An 18429-nucleotide genomic window follows, 5' to 3' on the forward strand; every position below is an offset into this window, starting at 1 on the left:
CCCCGGGGACTCCCAGCCACCTCTGCAGCTGTGAGACCCTGAGTTGATTTAAAGGCCCTGGGGCTCCCAGCCACAGCTGGTGCTCCAGGGCCTTTAAATATTGAGAGGCCCCGCCTCTTCTACTTGAGGCCATGCCTTTTCCGGGTGAGGCCACGCCCCCTCAGGACTCCGGCAGTACCGGTAAGTCCTGTAAGTTACTTTCACCCCTGCTTATAGCCTCCATGATGTAGGGCAAGTCTTTTCCAAATTCTAGGAATATTTTAAGAAAGATAAGGCATTTTTAAGGTGAGATTATATCTGAAATCTGGGAAAAACTGTGTCCCTTTCATTCTTACTGGTTTAGATAGAAAAAAAACATCAAGTTAAAAGACATAGAATGGGCCCACATTTTAGCTTAGTTTAATAATTCTAAAAATTATATTGAGAAAACTGCCAAATTCTAAATATACATTTGAAGAAAAACCTCACACCAGACCTAGAACATACCACACTAAGCAATAGCCAACAATTACATAGCACATACACACACAAAAAAGCGGTGTATGCTTGTGCTCCCTCTATTGGTTGCAAGGTTTATTGCCTGCACCACTGAAATAAGGCAGCTGCATTCCAGCCCAGAAACAACTGTTTAATAGGGCACAGCACTGTTATGCAACAGTTTAGGAAAGGAAATTAAGAATGCCTCATACCAGTAAAGCAACAAGAGTTTTGGAGGAAGAATTTAATTTCCCAATCTGGAATTTTGCCAGAATACAGGAGTTTGCACCCCTTTTCCTGTGAAAATTGCAGTGGGATCTTTAAATGTGATCACGAATGGTCAGGACCCTGGTTATGCATCTCATCGACCACATCTTGCAGCACTACACTCCTTAGCACCGTGCTGAGGCATTGGTTTCGTACAGACTCAAGGGGAAAGCACTATTCATATTCATTACTGAATGAACAGCAATATTTTATGCAGCAAATTGTATTTTCCTTGGATGTCTCCCATCCAAGTACCCACTGGGTCTGACCCTACTTAGCTGGCCAAAGGAAATGAGCCCGCAATAAAAGAGAACACAAATAAAACAATTTTTAAATATCTGCTTGAAAATGACCCAATAAACTAGAAATGGTAAGTGTTTTCATTAGTCTAGCAAAATGTACTACCAGTAATATCACTAAACTGCAACTGATGGGTTTTATTGTACTAGCAAGAACAAAACCATTCTGCTTCTTTAAAGACTTCAACCTGTCAAGAAGTTTTTACTATCATTATTATTTATTAAGCACATTGGGAATGCATTCATGAAGGAGACACAAAACAATTTCTGAAATGGGTGATGATGACCCCAAAAAGAGAGATACAGCCCTAAAGGAGAGTAGAAGACAAGGGAGGCTGGGATGAAAGCTGTCTACAAGGTGTTCAAGCAACCACTTTTCAGGAGGCCTAGCTCATTGTTGGAGTAATTAAATAATATTAATAATCATAATAAATTAATATTTCTGAGGTCAGTACTGTAAACTGAAATAACGAATAAAGGTTTGTGCAAAATAGACCAGATCACTAATTTTCAAAAGCCTTGATAAATTTATTTTAAAAAATTGTGAAATATGTTGAATAATTGTTTAAAAAGTATTACTTGCACACCTCTAAAGCTGAAATAAGTTGGAAAACCAGGCTAGATGGTTTAATTGGCTGAACAAAATTATGAACCAATCTGAACTTTCACTTGAAACCCAAACCCAGCCTTTTTGTTTGTTGGGAAGAAGAGGAGACTGGATACCTTATTCCCCATTATTTTTCCACAGTAATGACTGCTTCTGCTATTCTGGGTTCCAAACACAAACAGTAGCACCAGAGTATAGTGAGAAAAAGCTATTCTCTCAGTATGTCCAGCTCATGCCAAACAAGAAGTCTCCAACATACCCACCCACCCACTTCTCAAGCCATGAAATATTTCTGCTCTAAAGCACAGTGTTTTGAAACATTATAGAATACTTAAGAGCCTTTTTCATAAGGTTTCAGCTCAAACTGGATGAAATTTCAAGGAGCCTGTTAATCTTGTGAAACCTCCACCGTTTTGAGTGGAAAGCTCATAAAGTTTCCAAGAAATTTTAGACTGAGCTGAACTAGAACCTGAAAATAGGCCCCTTCCAGTCTTGGATCTGAACCAGAGATGGGTATTGGGATCAGTGGTCTCAAATTCCACTCCATTTGGACCTCAGGATTCTGGGTTTTATCTGCCCTCTAATATGAGCAACCCCCCCAGATCTTGTGATGTTTACCTGTAACTAGTCTACAAAGTAGAATATAGCATTCTAACCAGAGCTGGGTTCGGCATGTGAAATTTCCCACCAAAAACGAACAAACGAAGGGGAAAAAAATAAATTAAAGGAAAAAATCTCCCTCAATCCATAATGAAAGGTAAATGTTAGATGATAAACTCAGTGTCTGCTTTCTCCAGGCTACACTCAGAGGGATTCTGTCTAGTGAGGAGGTGTAAGAGCATCAGGCAAGGCAGTGGAAATATTTGCAGACAGAGAAAACTGTAGCTGGTAAATGTTAGTGCTAGCCCTGGGAAGTGAGGAGTGTGAGGCTATCGCCTTGCTGAAGCTTGGCAGGCACGCAGGGGAGCCAAAATGGAGCACACAGTCTCCTCAAGCCTGCTCCAAATGTCACTCTAACATTTGCAGAGCTGTGTGTAACTATTTGAGGAGAAATTTCCGACGAGAAGGTCAGAGATGGAAAAGTTGCTTTTAGTCAAGGAGTGTAATGAGAAAGGCATGGGGCTTTGCCGAAATGGCACTTCAAGAACTCACTCCCCTCCCGCACCTCCAGCTTCGTTCTTTCCCCATTGGCGTTAGCTGTTGTGGTCTGCACAGTCTGGTGTTGCTTTTAAATTGAAACAAGCAACCTTTGTTTAGGTCAAGCAGTTCAAGTCCACTTCTTGGAATGAGAGGAGAGTTTAGTCTCAATGGAATATTTTACCTTTGGTGTCTCTGCTGAGATAGCCAACAAAGACCAAGCTGTGGTAGTGGTTTCATACTATTCTTATTCTAGGTGGATCTGAGACCAGTTCCCAGTACTCATTTTGCATATGCCACTGAACATGTTCTGGTCACTACTGAGTCAAGATGGACGATATTTGCTCTGTGAGTTATACAAGTTACTCTTGGGGGAATTCTGCACCACTGCACAATGCAGAATTTTGCAGAAATTAATGTTGTGCGTGCAGAATTTCCTTTTTTCCCCATAGAAATGGGCTGCAGAGATGTTGGCCAGCACCAGGGACCACTGGACCTGGCAGAGCCCAGCTTGCAAACAGAAGACAAGGCCAGGGAGAGGGGGAGGGAACAGGAGGGTTCCCAGCAGTTGCAGTTCCCAGCATGCCCTGAAGGAAGGAGACAGCAGCGTGCTGGCCTGGGACACAGAATCAGACTTTTTCCTCCTTCTGTATCCCTGGTCTCTAGGAGGATAGGATCTGTGAGTGTTTAGGCTTGGGGGCCCCTGCTACCGGCCTCTGGGCAGTAGGAGTAGGGGGTGAGAATGTCTGGGCTGGGGTTGGGGGCACAGCTGGGCTCTGGGTGGTAGGAGTAGGGGGTGTGAGTGTCTGGGCCAGGGGGCATGGCTGGGTGCGGGGGGAGGGACAGCAGCAGGAACTGGGTTGTTGTAGGGTTTTCCTTGACTCTCTACTCCTGAGAGAGAGAGAGAGAGAGAGAGTATTGTTGCAGACATACTTGCTGACAGGTATTTTGAAATAAATTACCAAAATAATTGAAACTGGTGTGATTTTACGGTGTTATTTTGACAAATAAAATTTGCAGAATTTTAAATATTGCGCATAGAATTTTTAATGTTTTGGTGCAGAAATTCCCCACGAGTAAGAAGTATAGGAGGCAGTATGGGCCACTGGATCAGGTGTGCTATTGGGACTAAGCTAATCAGGGTTCATATCCTGGCTCTGCCACCAACACACTGTGTGACCTTGGGCAAATCCCTTAATCTCTCTAGCTACCGTCACAGACAGGATACTAAATGTGGTGGAGAACTACTAACCTCCAGCCTCAATGATCCCCCTGGTCTTCTCCCTAAAGCACCTCTGTGCCTTTCCTTCTGCTGGAATGCCTTGATCAGTGCCCCATGGAACTGCCACCAGGCAACACCTGAAGACTCACCTTCTTACTGTTGCCAGCAGCCTGTCTGGAATATAAAACCCCATTCTTCTTACGGACACCCACATGATGATGGGCTCTGAGGGTAGGTGAGTACCAGGAAGGTGTTCTTTGCTCCCCTAGACTTCACAGAAGAGGATGGACATTCCACTTCAAAAATCTACAGCTCTAGGGGATCCACTGAAGACATTGTGGCTCTATGGTACTGCTCCTGAACAGCCAGGCTCCTGCAGCAACTCTGCTGCCGCAGCCTAATCTAAGCACCGCTACCCTCCAAATGCTCACTCAGAATGGCTGTCTGCAGTATGGACAGGGAAGCAGTAATTTACATTGGTTTGGCCTGAGGATTTGGTGTGAGGAAGAGTCCGGCAGAGACCAGCTCTTCCTCTGTCCTGATACCCACTATGGAGCCTGAATCCTGCAGAGCCCCAGAAGAGGTACTACTGTATGGTCTGGAGCAAGGGGGCAGCAGGTTGCAGAGGCAGCACTCCCTCATTCCAGGCCATTCGCAAGCAGCAATGCACACATACAAATTCAGTTTATGGCACTGGAGGAGGTTGGTGTGTATGGGGCTTTACTCTGTAAGCTCTTTGTACCTATGCACACCAACACCTAGGATGCTGTATTAATAAATAACAACTCAGTGTTGCGAATCCTGTGACCCAGAAGAAGCCACAAGTGAGAGTTCAGAGGACTTTTGATGCATTACATCTGCCACAAGGAAAAAAAAAAAAAAGGAGAAACTAGGCAGAGAAGCAGAGTAATTATTAAAATGAACGTAAGGCAAACAGCCCCACTGTAAACTAAATAACATTCAAAAAGCCTGGCAAATAAGTCACATTTGGGGAAGTGTGATGGAGCACAGCAGGTAGCAATTAGGAGGATAATGACAACATACAAGCTGAGAAAAAATTACAGTATACCATTTAATTTGGGGTTCCAGACTGCACCTTCCAAATTTAAAATACAAGCTAAACTAAGTGGTGGTTATAACTCCAGGAGGTGGGGGAGGGCCCTTCATGTCTTTTTCTTCTCCCATCGAAGAACTGCCACATTCCAAAAGTAAGTTTTGCAAAACTACAGATCGGAGGGTGGCGACCTCCTGAAAGTGGTGTTCAGATGCAGCACAGACGGCAGTGCGAGAACAATGATGCTAATTTCCAATGGGGTGTTAACAACGGATTGGTAGGCTGTGTCCATCTCAGCTCCTAATCCGTCACCAGAGAAGTTATGGCAAAGAGTGCTCACTAGTTAATGCTGTGGCCACTGGTCATCGTTACCATGGAAATTAGAAGAGAGAAAGCACAAACTGGCAGTTTGCATGGGATGGTGGTTGATGGTACCTGGCACAGAGGGGCAGACATAGATATGGCTTCCAGTTGTACAACAACATGTAAATTCTCCACACACATAAGCTAGATCAGTGGTTCTCAAACTTTTGTACTGGTGACCCCTTTCACATAGGAAGCCTCTGAGTGCGACCCCCTTTATAAATTAAGAACACTTTTTAAAATATTTAACACCATTATACTTGCTGGATGCAAAGCAGGGTTTGGGGTGGAAGTTGACAGCTCGTGCCCCCCCACCATGTAATAACCTCACAACCCCCTGAGGGGTCCTGACCCCCAGTCTGAGAACCCCTGAGCTAGATCTATTGGTCTTTCAAAAGTTTAAAATAAATAGTCCTGCCCCTTGAAAATTTCTCCTGCCCTGCAGACTGAATGCCATTAAAGAACATTGGTTCCTGTAAAGAAAAAGCCACACCTCCTTCCTGCAGGACAGGAGGAATTTTAAAGGATAAGAACTAGTATCTGCAGAGGCAGCTGCAGAGTACTGAAGTCCCTAGATTTCACTGCTTGTAGAGCTTACCAGAGAGGAGAACAACACAAACTGTCCCCGCTCTGACCCCATGTCGGGCTGTAGCACCATTCTTGGTTGGGTCACTAAGCTCTGAGACTGGCTTTGACCAGTTGCATAATCAGTAAGCACTGATATATGGTGAGATTCAGTCACATAGCCTGGAAATACCTATTGCAAGCATTATGCAGAATCATGTATGTTACCTGATCCACCCTGAGCCTAATCCTGGCTGACCTGTAAATTCAGACAGGCAGTGGTCCCAAACCCAGAAGACGCTGGTATCTGTGAATCAAACTATATGAAGTAGTGCTGAACAAACAGATCAGGATAAAACAGCTAACCAAAGCCTTCCACTCAAAACTCAATTTTTATGGCTCGCAGAATTTCAGATTTTTTTTCATAGTTTTTTTTTTAAACTAGAGTGTTGCTTAGCAGTTAGAGTGGGGAAACAGGAGTCAGGACACCTGGATTCTATTCCTGACTGCCAACAACTTGGTGTGTGACCTTGAGAAAGTCATAGAGGACAAATCTGAAACTTGGGAACTGAGCTTGAAGTTACCTACCTAAAGAAAAGGGAGAGCTGCTGAGCATACACAGCCTCCATTGACCTTGGGCTTATGTAAATGGTCAGGATCTCTGAAAAGCAGATAGCTAAATCCAAACACAAGTTACCTAACTTTGGGTGTCTGAAATGGAAAATATTGGTCAAAGTCTCTGTGCTTCATTTTTGTTTACCTGAAAATAGGGAGAATAATTCCTACTTTTGGGGGGAATTATGAGGTTTAATTAATGTTTACAAAGCTCCTTGAGATCTGATGAAAGAAGCTACAGAAGAGCAAATTATTATAACAAACCTGTGGGCACCTAGGACATTTATGGCTGTTGCTGTGCTGCATGCCACATTCACTCAATTTCAGGGCAACAATCAGAATAGAACTGCTCCAAAAGCACAGCTCTAACCCACCACTAGAGTAAAGGAGAATCTCTATTAGCTGTTAGCAGTATTGGGTTCGGACGTATGTTTTCAGTTCTGATTCTAACCAATGGAGGACAGTGGTACACAAGTACACCAACCAATAACATTATTTGCACACTTTGGCATGCCCTGGTTTTACTCAGGACCAAAACCTGATATAATCAAGTACCCAATAATTGCTAATCTGGTAAAATTGAAAACAGTCAGAATCAGGAAATCTTGAGACAAGTTTATTCTCTTGAGATCTCCAACTTACCTTCTAGATGAAAAAGGTCCAGAAAAGCTTGAGATAAGCATGTGGACTTTTGAATTCTCATCTACATCCTTTGATGTTCTCTCCCACCATCGTTTAAACTACAGAAGACTCAGATATTCACCCTACCTCAGGCACTTTTGTATTTACTGAAAGTTGAGTTGTGAGAGGATAGCTATGTTCTGTATTACTTTGTTCAAACCAGAGCTAATGGAAAACTCCTCTGAATAAGACAGACTGATAGTGAATAACCTGCTATTTATCCTGTCTAATCCACTTCTGTCCACTTTAATGAAGTCCAATGGGATATTTACTCTCCGCACTGCTCGCTTACCAGATGTGATGCATTGTGTTACAACATTTCTGATCCATTACATCAAATTATGCCAGATTTAATATAGCCCATCAGGAGAAGAGAGTGCCACAAACCTGTAATTTGACTCAAACTGATAATTCTCTCTCTACTCATCACTGACTGCCATCTACCACACCATGCCATTTGCAGTGCATCCTCCTTGCTGCCCACCAGGCCCTGCAGCGTTTGGGTTAACTGCACTGGGAGGGGTGTAAAAGACTCAGCTTGTGGTGAAAGCCTTGAGTGACCTTGGTGTTTTTAAAATGTCTCTTGGTTCTCTACAGATGCTGATCCACTGGGTGGTCTCAACTTTAAGAAAGGGCTGGTTCCCCACTTCATAACTCACGCAGCCTTCTCAGTATGGGAGACTGAGAAGCAGAAAGAACAGCAGGGCCAGTGCCCCGCCCCTTGGTTTGTATTAGTGTAAGCAAAGCTAAGGAGGTGCAATGAGTTCAGGCATTAGCTTTTCATTCACAAAGCCAGAACTCAAATCCACCTTGTGCCAGAAGAGACTCGAGTTTTGCAATCTCAGCCCAACAACAGGTATTTGTTCACCTATTATACAGCGTGACCAGCAGGGCTGATGAATGGCAGTCTCTGATCAAGTGCGGGTCAGGCCTGGGAGAGCAGGGGATGCAGCAAGTCAGGAGTAAGGCACACTGGCCAAGCAGGGCAGGGACCTACAAGTAAATACTGCAAATGAGGACTGAGCTCTAGCCCTTACGTTAGGTGATACACTTTTTAAACAAACAATTAACAGAGAATAAAAGGAAAACGGCAAAGATGGATACAAAAATTAGTTTGGCCACAGTTCTGTGCTGGGAATAGTCACCCAGAGTTAAACACCAAAGAAGAGCAGAGTGCCAGAGACAGAGCCATTACTCTGTGGGCTCAGGAGAGGGGGAGAGGAAATCTAGCTCCCAATCAGTGTAACAATGGTAATCACATTTCAGCGTGGTTTTTCATGATCACACAGACAATGCTTGATAGCACACAATCTGCCCAACCAGCACAGAGACTGGATTCCACCATCGTGCATTGCTGATCTGTGTACACGTATGTGTCTCTCTCACAAAGCATCACTAATGTGCACTCAGTAATCTCAAAGCCTCCAAGGACTGTTCAGCAGCTACCTCTGGAGCAGTTTTAACCCCAGACACAGAAACACAGCCCATTAGAGCAGCACTATCACTTCTTGCCTCCACTGTGCCACCTCCAAGAGTGTTCAGCAAGATAAGCAATCATAGCTTTACTTATTAGCAATCATGGTCTTGCATATTGGCACTAGCTTTCAGGAAGCCTGGGAGACAGAAAGCATTAGAGACATTAAAGAGCCATGGGATAGCTCAGTTAAAGAGCACTTCTACAAAATTATATTGTCCTGATAGATACTTTTCTTGCAGCAGTATTAGCCCCAACAGCTGCTGAGACACGTAAAATACTGTACTAAGCAAAAGAATCTTCTGCTCACACCTAAGACAAGCGAGACACTGGGAGATGCTGCAAGTGGCTGGAAAGATTGACTGAGGAGCGTAAATTACAGGGACTAAGCACATCTAGCTCTGCTCAATCACAGCTAAAGTGGAGACAGAGTAATAACTAATCGACAAGTCCTGGAAGGGTGCAAACAAGGAGGAGAGAAGAAGCGGCAGCCCCAGGGATTAGAACAAGGAGGAAGTGGATGAAACAGAGCAATGTGAAATTCAGGTTACAAATCAGGGAACATTTCTCAATCGAGAGGTCTATTTAAATGTGGAATGGGAGTGGGGGGCAGTGGAATCCCTTTTACCTGGGTCCTTTACAACGGGACTGGTTGAATCCCTAGAGAATATCAGAGAAGAGGAGCTTACTCGTATACATTGCTGCAGTAGCATAAAGTAGGGAAGTGTTTCTGCGTATTAACCCCTTAGCCAAAGGGGTAGCAATTCCATACCTTCCCCACTGTTTGGAGCAGTGAGATGCCAGGTAACTTCTCCACTGAATGGCTTTGTAACAGTAGATCCCAGTGTCAGAGCTTAAGGCTGCTCACTTCAAAGACAAGAAAATTCTTTCCCTGTTACACAACCCTGAGTATAACAATAAGGGGGAAGGGCTGAGGGAGGAGTCATATCTGTCAGTCTCTTCAAGGAAGGTCTCTGTATGAGAAGGCCACTATTCCATTACACGGACTAACTGGGAATAATGCAGGTACAGAAGTAGCTCACATTTCAAGCTGCAGATGATCTGCTCAGGAGTTGCTTTATTTTCTCTGTTGCTCTTTCTCAGCACGATGCTCCTTCAGCAACGTCTGCCCTCTTCTGCACGATTTTCTGACATTGACACTCTAACGTTTCTTAGTCTGCAGCAAAATGATTAGGATGTTGCATCCACAGATCTGAGAGGCAGCCAGAGAGTTACAGATGGCACAGGCCTTTCAACCGTGAGATCCAGCTTTCAGATGCTGCTCAGGTCATAAGTTGCATAAACTATATAGTCTCACAGTACTTAGTGCATATCTGCACACATCACAAAACTGCCACACCATTTAAACATTATCTAGATGAACAGGGGGTGCTCCAGAATTAGGATTGAAATGGACTGGCAGAGCAATGTGGAAAGCTCACAACTGGAATAGCAGGGAGGCTGAATATCAGGACTGACATGCATTGGTGGTGCTACATGTGTGATGCCCGTACAGCACCTGCCAGCATTAAACCTGCCCTTGCAGCTATTTGGTGCCCCAGCTGCTCTGAGATCTCCCTTACTTAGAGCCATTGATGACCCTGGCCAGAAATTCCTCCCACTGGGAGATGTAAAGATAATCAAAGCAATGCCAAGATGAAGACAGAAGAATTTACACTTCTAGAGGGCACTTCCCACATCCCAAGGAATACCACACAGCTTTACAAGCTATAGACAATTACTTCACACAGCATTAAAATGCAGCCTCCTCTGGAGTTGAATACAGCAGCTGTTTAAAGGGATACCATCAACTTGAAGTCAATTTAAAAAAAATGAGTTAATAGCAGTGCATGCACTACACCTGCCAGAGTCCCCCAACAATATTTGGGGTTTTACAGTCACATGTTCCTGTTTTCTTACTGTCAATGTTTTTCTTTTCCCTGTTGTGAAAGACGCATACCTAACAACAGGGGGAATTGACTGACTATACAGATGAAAAAGTAGAGCCAATAAGAAAATTTCTGCCCCCAAAAATAACCAATAAACAGGAAATTAAATTTCATTAAATGTGTTATAAATCTTTTCCTCCCAGTTTCCAAGCAGCTCTAGGAAAAAACAAAACATACTATGCACAAGCTATTGCCAAATCCAAGATTTGATTATCCAAGATGGAAGTTAAGACACCAGGTTTTGACAGAACAACTTTACCACATAAGACCAAAAATCTGCACAATACTAAAAGGAACAATGGTGCATTTTATTCATGCTACACCAATTCTCCTTGGAAACAGACGGTGCCAGAAGCAACCATTTGGTCTTCCACTGCTTATGGGTTCCCATCACATAATGTAAATGTGCCAAAGGTTCAGCCTGAATACAATGACTCGGGGGGGAGGGAGGAGGAGAGAAAGAGGCAACCCTCAATCTTTCCAAAACAATAAACCACATCCGAGAGTGAAACACACCCACGACTGAGATAGTGCTGCTGACCAGTGCCGTATTCCAGCCATGGAAATGGGAATGTGTTTATTCCCAATGTGCACCAAGCAGGTGTTGCTGGTCTTCATAACAACATTACACAGTGCAAACTTCCCCCCATACTGCCCTTGCCAGTGTGCTGCAGCACTGCCTTCGGCAGGAATCTCCATCTCTTCAATCCTCAGCCTCTTTGAGGTGATGGAGACTCCCTGTCCACCTGGAGCTGGGCAAAGCACAAGCATTCATTTCAAAGGCCTGATCCTACAAGAGCTCTGCATGCACTCTTGTTGGGTTCCATGGTAGTTCCAGGCACCGTCAGCTTGAAGAATCAGGCCATAAACTTGGTTGGTTACCATGAAGTGCTTTTATCTGAAAAGTGGGGATTTCATTATTTGCTTTTGGTCTGCTTTTGGCTTTTTAAAATAATAAGTTCTTTTCAGAGGCTCATTAAAATGGCCCACAGTGGGTCAATATCATGATATTCTCACTTTTTATCAATGACTCAGCGGTTTCTAATGAGTTTCCCTTAGCAGTCTGTGTTTTGTTTAAACACGGAATGGACGTACAACATACAGTATAGCAGAGCAGTGTATGTAGCAGTGAGAGTAGCATTAACCTCTAGTGGCCATAGCCCAAAGACAGGCCAACGGAGGTACCAGGGGTTCTCCTTCAGTTCATGTAGCAGAAGGTCCTGTCTAATGTGGTTCTAGTCCAAGATTCCAATCCCAGCTTTGGAGAAAGTTCAGTGATTAAGTTAAATTGAAACAGGAGGCGGAACTCTCATTGCACCAACAATGGGGGTGGAAGGAAAGCTTTATGGCACCACTACTTACTCAAGCCAGGAAGAGAAGGGGAACTGTGCTCTCCCCCACTCCCCTCAGATTAACCCCTGGAGTCGGGTGTATGACTTATATAGTAACTGTGACAGTTCTCTGCAGAACATATATTGTGAAAGGAGGAGATAAATGTGCAGCAAAGCTGAAGAATTTTACACAGTTCTACCCTGCTACGCCACCACTACTGACCTTTTATTAATTGTTAGAAAGAAATCAATGTGTTGTGTTAAATAAACAATGCACTCCTCTCTCATGAGGTTAGGTTTATAAAGCAAAAAACTAGATCTTGCCTATGCAGCAGCAGCCAGTATTGGGACAACAGGTGTCATTGATTTAATGCTGTTTGCTGATTAATTACACACAGCCACGTGTGGTTCATAGGCAGCAAACAGAGGTAAGATCTACTCTTTGTGAGAGGAAGGACAGCTTCTCAGGGGCCTAGAAGAGGAAAAAAAATATGCTGAGGAGGCGTAACAAGAGTAAGCAAAGCTGCCATCTAGTGATGAAATTGTAATCTAACATTTTAAGAAGCTAAGTCAAGCACACCACAACAGGCCTAGTGGTTGTCTTGACCTGAGTTTCTTGAGTCTGTGTGAAAATGCCCTTCTCCAGCCACATTTGATCATATTCTGCTTTCCAGAGCCCTAGCAGCTAGCAATGCAAGAATGCATGTTTTAAGCAGCAAAGGATAATTTCATCAGAGATGTGATTATTTTCTCAAACTGCCCATTTTGATTCCCAGTCGTATGGCACAGATAAGAGCCTGCAACAGGAACAATATAATAAAGCAGAAGTTCAGTCTAAGATTTGTTTGGGGCTGATACTGTCATCTTAGCCTCTGATGAAAACTAATAGCACTTGGGGGAAGGGGTGAATGTCATTGCGCTAAACAAGCTAAATTACTCTGGCAAGTGATTCCCTCTGGAAGTTTCAGCCATACAGCAACCAGACCAGTTTTTATTTCCCTGTCACCTGTGTCTTTATTGCCCAATGCTGTGTGCCACAAATCATTTCTCTCAGCGAGCCAAATATTGGCTTCATCTGTGGTCCTGCTATACACCAGGACTAAAAGACTAAAGGGAACTGGTCCAAACAGCTCACCATGCCCTGCTCCTCTTTTATCAAATGTGATTTCAGCAGACTCCTTTGATATATTACCACCTAAACATCAACACTGCTGGTTTACTGATTAACGCAGGACTAGTCAAGACTCCCGAGTTCGATTCCTGGCTCTACCATGGACTTTCTGGGTGACTTTTAACAAGTCACTTAAGTTTTCTTTGCCTGAGTTTCTCCAGTTGTAGCACTGGGATAATAATGTTTCACTCTTCTTTCTAAAGCACTTTGAGATTTTCTTCAAAACAGGTGTTGTAGAATCAAAAATAGCTGATGTTCCTATTTCATAGATACAATAAACTATGTTAAAAGGTTGCAAATTGAAGGTATCCAAAATCAGGAAGCCATGACTGAGGCATAGATCCATTTGGAGCCCTCATCTCACAGCTCAGGAGTGATTAACTCTACATTATCACCAAGTACAACTCAGCTCACTTCCCTTTTAACATGAATGGACATGCTAGTGAAAGTTGTCATACTGACAGATTGTCCTACAGACACATCTTCCACACACAGCAGGGAAAGTTTCCCCCATACAAATCCCTTGCCAACCAGCCTTCAACTTACCCTGAAAGGCCTGATACATGCACCATCCAAGACATGGAACATGTCTCAGCTCAATGAATACCTGAATCATGCAATTCCCACTTACAGATCACCAAGCGAGAGACCAAGGTATCAAAAAAGTTAAACTCCTCACCTGCAGCAGCAGATATGTAGCCTCCCTTGTAGAAAGAGAGAAAGAGAGGATTTGTTTCTGTTTCCAATGTAAAGTGAGTCATATGCTCCTCCAATGGGCTGTCATGTTCCTGAGCGCTTTGGCATTGTACTTGTCTGGTACCCTATACTGCAGACTCTATGCTAAGTGTTCTCAGAGGAGCTACAAGGGTACAAAGAAAGCTCAGGAGGTGGAAAGACAGAGTATCCTTCAAGTGTGTTCAGGAAATGATACACTTCAATATACAATGCATTTCAAGCCCATTTGAAGTGTAATAACAGTGTAAAGCTTATCCCCCAGGGAGGTCTGCAGGGATTTAGCAAGTCAAGTTGGCCGGCAATTGCCAGAATAAAGAGCAAGACATCTTTCTGGTACTGCAGCTGAGCTCAAAGACAGGCAAACACTCACTCCATCACTTTAAACGCATGGAGATGGAGAGGAAGCAGCTGCAGTGCTGATGAACGTCCATTAGATGGTGATGAAATCTACATTTGACTCCCGTTCCCACTCACCGCACGCGGAATTAGCACATTAACACCACTGCTCCCTGAATGCAGGGAAGGGAAATCAGAGTCACAAGGCTTACTTTTTCACTTTGGTACGGTTGTTTCCCAGCCCCCCTCCTCCCCTCTCACTCTGAGTCAATAGTTGGACTATGCAGGGGGTCCTGATGGTGATCTCACTTATACCTGTACAAAACTGGTGTAAGTACAAAATTCAGGAGCTACTCCTGATTTATACCAGCCTGGGATCAGACACAGACCTAGAGAGTCCATCAGAGGGGCCGAGGAATCTAGTCTCATGTAATTGTCCCACATGCTGTTGTTTTAAAGTCAATTTTTTGCTGCTGAACGATGCCGGTCTCTCTCATCTCATATGGAGGGGGGGAGCCCTTTAAAGGGCATACCTACAGCAAGTGAGAACACAACACTGGCTGTGCATAGTTCCTTCCATCTGAAGCCCTCAATACACTTCAAAAGCATGAATTAGCAGGCCCACCACAAACCTCCTTTGAAACAGGGAAGAGTTAACACCCCATTTTACAGAAAGAGGAGAATGAGGCTCAGAAATGGGAACAGACTAACACGGCTGCTACTCTGAAACAGTGAAGTCAGAGCAGAATGGGGAATAAAACACAGATGCCCTGATTCCTAGTTCTTCATCTGAACCAGGAGATTATCTTACTTGTTTTGAGGGAGCTAAGTGTACAGTACCAGCTCTTACACTAGCCTTGGAAAGTTGCCGTGATGTGATGAAATGAAAGATTTAAGAGGCTGGGGTTCCTCAGAAAGCTGAAAAATAATCACCAAAGCTTAAGTCAACGATTAAACCAGTAAGAAAAAGGGAAAGGTCTTGAGGCTAATGAAAATGCAGCCAGTGAGATTCCATCGTGATAACACCTGCCTTCCTTTCAAATCCTGCATATGAGGAGACAGAATCTAAATGGGATGAACTGAGTGGCAAGAGATTTTTGTAAGATTTCAATTAGCCTTTCATTTAGTCCAGGGTTTAGCTACCACCGAGTTAAGCATCCTTCATAGCTACAGACTCCCTATTTATATCCACTAACTGTGCAAATTCCCTGGTTCCCTGATTCCACACCAGCTGCTGGGCACAGCTGTGTTCCAACAAAAGCATTGAAAACAGCAGGGACTGTGAGGGAATAGGATGCTTCCCTGACTTCACCCAGGCCTGGAAGAAGAAATCACAATGTTGTTCTTGCTAATTTCTGCCCCAGCTGAAAACCAGGGAACAATGAAAATCTCACATGAAGAGCCCAATATGATTAGATCTCCATCCTGATTTCATCCCAAATTTAATGGGTTTTCATATGAAGCATTTACACATACGTGTACATGCACACACTGGGCTTGATCCTGATCAGCACAGATGATGTATGTGTAAGCATGAAATAAGAAGTTATGAGGAAGGCTCTCAGATACAGGAGTGATGGATGGCATGCAAGGAACTAGAGAGGTGGAAAGATCCAGACATGAGAATTCAGGGAATAATGATCCTGCATTGATGCAGTCAGTAAATTACTTCCACCTGGTCGCAGGAAGGAGGTAAGAGATGAATGCAAATCTAAGTGCCTCATCAGCATGACATCCAAACTTAAACCTAAGTCTCCACCCCTTTTGTACCAACAATACTTGAGAGTATGGGAACAGGCCTCACTCCCACTCAAACCCTAAGTGATTTTGGGGTAGAAAGAGAGTGGAACAGACCCCTCTGTCCCTACAGCCCTAAATAGCTAGAGGACTAGGAAGAACCAAACCTGACTTCCAGTTCCTAGCCTGCTTCCCATTGGAGAAAGGGAAATGCCACAACAGTGCAAGAGCTCAGTACTTCCCAAGTTAGTACAAAGGATTGGTTGCAGGTTATCTAGTCAGTTGTGGGCCATCACCTGGCACAGGGGCAGTGCTGGGGGAATACTGCATGGTTTGTGGAAGAGTACTTGATGCTGTTTCGGTTGCTAGAGGGAACAGGCCCAAACTCAGGGCTGGGCACCTTTGCAGACTGGAAGAACAGTCCAGCCACAGCAGAGAAAGCCTTGACCAGTACAGTGACCATGGGAACTGACATCTGGCAATGCAGCAGAGACCAGGACTCACCCTTACAAGCTTGCACTGCACCCAAGCATCAGCAACCACCACAAGGGTGGCACTAAACATTAAGAAGGTTGTAGAGCAGTTTTTAAACTAGGAGATGGGGGAAAGCCGACTGCTGCAGAGGAGCGTGTGGTGGATCGACACACTTCTCTTGGGAGAGTATAATGTAAGGGCCGGATCAGATGATGGACAAGTTTTTAAGTGCTTGTACACAAATGCCAATATCGGAAGGACAGAACAGGCCGTGCAGGGGAGGTGGCACACTATATGTTAAAAAGTGTAGATTCAAATGAAGAAAAAATAGTAAAAATATAACAGTAGGGATCTATTATCGACACCTGACGACCACAGTATATAGTGATGATGATGAAATGGGAAATTAGAGAGGCTATCAAATTAAGAACCCAATAATAGTGGATTTCAATTAATTATTATTATTGACTGGGAACATTTCACTTCAGGACGAAATAGAGGTAACTATAGCAGGACCGCTTGGAAATAATGACCAATAATACAATAGCATTCAACATCCTGTGGGAAGAACATCTCAACTGCCCAACACTGTGGCCTTTAATTTCAAAAGGGGGAACTATAAAAAAATGAGGGGGTACACACAAAAAAAAGTTAAGTACAGTGACTAAGGAAAAATAGAGGCCCAACTTCAATGTATACCCCAATTAAAAGAAAAACAGTAAAAAAAACTAAAAAGAGCCACGTGGCTTAACAACATGTAAAAAAAGATAAGAGAGATAAAACTTTTTTAAAAAGTGGAAGTCAAATCCCAGTGAGCAAAAGAAAAAGGAGCACAAACACACTGCCAAAAGAAGTAAGAGAGAAAAGCCAAAAGGAGTTTGAAGGAACAAGAACAAAAAACCAAAAGTAAAAAAAAAAATTTTTTTTGTTACATCAGAAGCAGGAAAGGAAGCCTGCAACATTGCCTCAGTCTTCACGGCTGAGGATGTTAGAGAGATTCCAAAAACCTGAGGGCTTTTTTAGGTGACAAAATGAGGAACTGTCACAGATTGAATTGTCACTACTAGAGGAGTTTTTTATTTTTTAATAAAACACACAAACAACAGTCACCAGACATGATGGCATTCACCCAAGTTCTGAAAAAGAACAAAATGTGAAGTTGCGAACTATTAACCAAGGTTTGTACCTGTCCTTAAATCCGGGCCGTACCCAATGACTGGAAGTTAGCTTAATGTAATGCCAATAAAAAAAAAAAAAGGGGGGTGATTAGTAAAGAATAAAATTGTCAGACACATAGAAAAACATAACTCTGAGCAATAGTCAACATGGTTTCTGTAAAGAAATCGTGTCTTACTAATCTATCTAGAGTTCTTTGAAGGGGTCAACAAACATGTGGACAGGGGAGGGGGATGTGGTAGTGTACTACTTAGATTTCAGAAAAAGCCTTGAGGTCCTCCTCAAAAAAAAGGCTTAAATTAAGCTGTCATGGGAAGGGAAAAAAGGAAAGGGATTGAGGATGACTGACTAAAGGTTAGGACAGGGAACAAAGGGTAGTAAAATTTGGTAAATTCTCAGAATGGAGAGGGGTAACTAGTGTGTGAGAAAGGGGTAAACAGTGAGGTGGCAAAGTTTGCAGATATACTAAACTACTCAAAGATAGTTAAGACTAAAGCAGATTGTAAGAAAGAAAAAGATCTCACAAAACTAAGTGATTGGGCAACAAAATGGCAAAAAATTGAAATTTAATGATAAATGTAAAGTAATGCACATAAAAAAAAAATAACCCTACCATATGATGTTAGGAATCATTAAAAAGGGATAGAGAAAAGACTGAGAATATATATATTGCTTATATATAAAATCACATGGTACGCCCACATCTCTAATACTGTGTACAGATGTGGTCTCTCAACAAAAAAAAAGATAGCACTAGAAA

General features: G+C 43.2%; 1 protein-coding gene and 1 long non-coding RNA gene across 12 annotated transcripts in view; one reads left to right on the forward strand and one right to left on the reverse strand.

The window, feature by feature from the left end:
• The window catches only part of LOC120404784, a 35858-nt gene extending 27852 nt beyond the window's left edge, over positions 1 to 8006 (forward strand). The window contains exon 4 of the long non-coding RNA XR_005598179.1: positions 7884 to 8006. This is a non-coding gene — a long non-coding RNA (uncharacterized LOC120404784). The remainder of the gene's footprint in view (positions 1 to 7883) is intronic.
• NRXN3 (neurexin 3) overlaps positions 1 to 18429 on the reverse strand; it is a 1505977-nt gene that overhangs the window by 906634 nt on the left and 580914 nt on the right. The window lies entirely within an intron of this gene.

This window comes from Mauremys reevesii, linkage group 4 (assembly GCF_016161935.1).
Source record: "Mauremys reevesii isolate NIE-2019 linkage group 4, ASM1616193v1, whole genome shotgun sequence".
NCBI classification, from domain to species: domain Eukaryota; kingdom Metazoa; phylum Chordata; order Testudines; family Geoemydidae; genus Mauremys; species Mauremys reevesii.